We start from the raw sequence: 2,753 nt of genomic DNA, 5'->3' as shown, positions 1-2,753 counted from the left end.
GTTTGGGGCTACAGCAACCCTGGTTCGAATCCGGATCATGGCCCCCTCAACTCCGCGCATAAAGTTGCTCCCTTCAACAGAGGGCAGATAAGAGTCCCCCACGATGTCTTACAGACCACGACACACTCACATGGGGCTGGTGGCGCAATGGAAAACGCATCTGACCACGGATCAGAAGGTTCCAGGTTTGATTCCTACCTAGCTTGCGTTCCATTTGATGCTAAACCAATTCAAACACCATTGCATTGTGTATCTATTCATGAATTCACTGGGGAGGGCTAACTTCACCAATGTCTACAAGGAAAAGGTACTTCCAGTGCTCAAGTCACATTAATCTGGAGGGTTACTTTCTTCAACCAGCATTTAGAAGTAACTTTTCCTTCAAGAAGGTCGTCCTGTCAATGGAAAAGGTTGATAAAATCTCAAGATCAAGATTCTGCGAAATAGAAAATTAATTCCCACTGAGTTGGTATTCAAGATTTCTGAAATGTATGAGTTTCATTAAATACTGAAGGAGTTTTCTGCCAATGAAAGTCATTGAACATTGTTTCCGTCGTCCTTTCTAAGAAACCAGTCTGTTGCATTTTATTTTGGCCTTACGTATAGCTGTCTGCGGTAGAGAGACATATTTGCCATTGCATAGTGTTGGAATTTAGCTCTACATTAATGTTAGAATTTAATTTTAAACCAATGTAACCTCAAATTAGTAATCTGACTCCAATTTGCGACCTTACCCAACTCTCACTCATCCAACAATATGCGCGCTCGTTCTGCAATAGAAATTTATCAGGAAGCCGGCATTTTCACGCATGAGTGGATTTATTCCCAATACACAAATTTATTACATCATCGCCTGGGTCTCGGATCCCTCTCAATACAACTCTACTCCTCTCCTGCCATCCACAGAACTCTACTCAACCTTTTTCCGAGTTGCCCAGTAATGACTATCCAATATGTAAATGACACACAGACAAAAGCATCCTGGCATGATTCTATTGGCTATGTGTATCCTGCAGTTAACTTTAGCTTGCTTCTATTGGTCTTTCTTCTCCCGCCGAATCCCGTGGCGACTCCTCCTGGTTGTGCTTTGTTCATCTCGGCTTTCCCCTCCTTCTGGGGCGAGTGGCGCAATGGATACCTCATCTGATAATGGTTCAGGACATTCTAGGTTTGACTCCCATCAAGCTCGTCTTACATTTTGTGCTAAACCTGTGCATCGTGTATCTTTTCATGAATTCACTGGGGAGTGCTCACTTCACCAATATCAACAAGGAAAAGGTCCTTCCAGTGCTGAATAAACTCTTTGTCAAACATTAACCTGGGGAGTTACATTCTTCAACACAATTTTAGAAGTACCTTTTCCTTCAAGAAGGTCGTCCTGTCATTGGAAAAGGTTGCTTAAATCTCAAAATCAAGATTCCGCAAAATAGAAAATTCATTCCCACTGAATTGGGATTCAAGATTTCTGAAATGTATGAGTTTCATTAAATACTGAAGGAGTTTTCTGCCAATGAAAATCATTGAACATTGTTTCAGTCGTCCTTTCTAAGAAACCCGTCTGTTGCATTTTATTTTGGCCTTACGTGTAGCTGTCAGCGGTGGAGAGACAATTCTGCCATTGCATAGCAACACACTCGGGGGGCCGTGATCGTATAGTGGTTAGTACTCTGTCTTGTGGCCGCAGCGACACTGGTTCGAATCCGGGTCACGGCAGCCTCAGCTTCACCAATAGTGTTGCTTGCTTGACCAGTGGGGAGATACGCGTCCCCACCCGATGTCTTACAGACAACCACACACATGCGTGGGGCTAGTGGCGCAATGGGTAACGCATCTGACTACGGATCAGAAGATTCTAGGTTCGACTCCTAGCTTGCTCGTCTTAAATTTTGTGCTAAACCTGGCAATTCTAACCGGACCAGACGGAGGTTAGTTGAAACCGAAACCGGCAGAAAGTGAACTACCACGGAATACTTAGTTAGTATATATTACAGAGTAATTATTACGGATAACTTTTACGGGTAAGCTTTACTTTTAACGTAACTGTTGAGGTTCGTCGTATGCGAACCGCTCGATAACTTAACGTAGGTACTGATAACGAGTTGCCGTGTCCAGGCGATATCCTATATCGTTGTGTAGTTATATATACTATAATATATATTGTGTAGTTAATATATGTAGTTATAGGCTTCTAATAATTTATAAGCATGACATTTTTAACGCTGATCTAGATGCCAAATAATACGTTGCGTGTGTATGTTGTATACAAAATGGCGCACGTAACTTATTACTCATGTTTCATGAATACGGGCAACGTTGTTTATTTGCGTGCGGCTATGCAAACCGGACCAGACTAAAATAGTTGAAACAGAAACGGAATAGTTAATTAGTTGATGTACTACCTTAGATATTATTACAAATGCATTATTACAGATAAAAACTTTTACTTTCAACGTAACCGTTAACGTTCGTCGAAATTATTTGTTTTTTTGCCGTCATGGTTATGGTGGTAGAGTAGGTTTACCTTATATTACTAGGCTCTAATAACCATAATTGTGCTTTTTCAGCAGAAATGACCAAGACTGGAAAACCAGATTCCTACTGGGCTGGTGTAATGACCCTGTTTGCTCAGGGAAAACACACCTTTACAACTGGCCAGAAGCCTGGATCCAAACGGTGGAGAGAAACGCTGGAAAAAATTAAAGGCTGCCCCCTTACCCCCCTTCCAGGTCGAAATGTCCCCAAACTGGACATAT

General features: G+C 42.0%; 1 non-coding gene across 1 annotated transcript; it reads left to right on the top strand.

The window, feature by feature from the left end:
- The first annotated feature begins 1,804 nt into the window (after positions 1–1,804).
- trnar-acg (transfer RNA arginine (anticodon ACG)) lies at positions 1,805–1,877 on the top strand. Its single transcript has one exon. It is a non-coding gene; the product is annotated as a tRNA-Arg (tRNA).
- The last annotated feature ends 876 nt before the right edge of the window (positions 1,878–2,753 follow it).

This window comes from Idiotropiscis lumnitzeri, chromosome 9, assembly GCF_059441095.1.
Source record: "Idiotropiscis lumnitzeri isolate Australia: NSW breed Sydney's pygmy pipehorse chromosome 9, RoL_Ilum_1.0, whole genome shotgun sequence".
Classification (NCBI taxonomy): domain Eukaryota; kingdom Metazoa; phylum Chordata; class Actinopteri; order Syngnathiformes; family Syngnathidae; genus Idiotropiscis; species Idiotropiscis lumnitzeri.
This window is presented reverse-complemented; position numbering and strand designations above follow the sequence as displayed.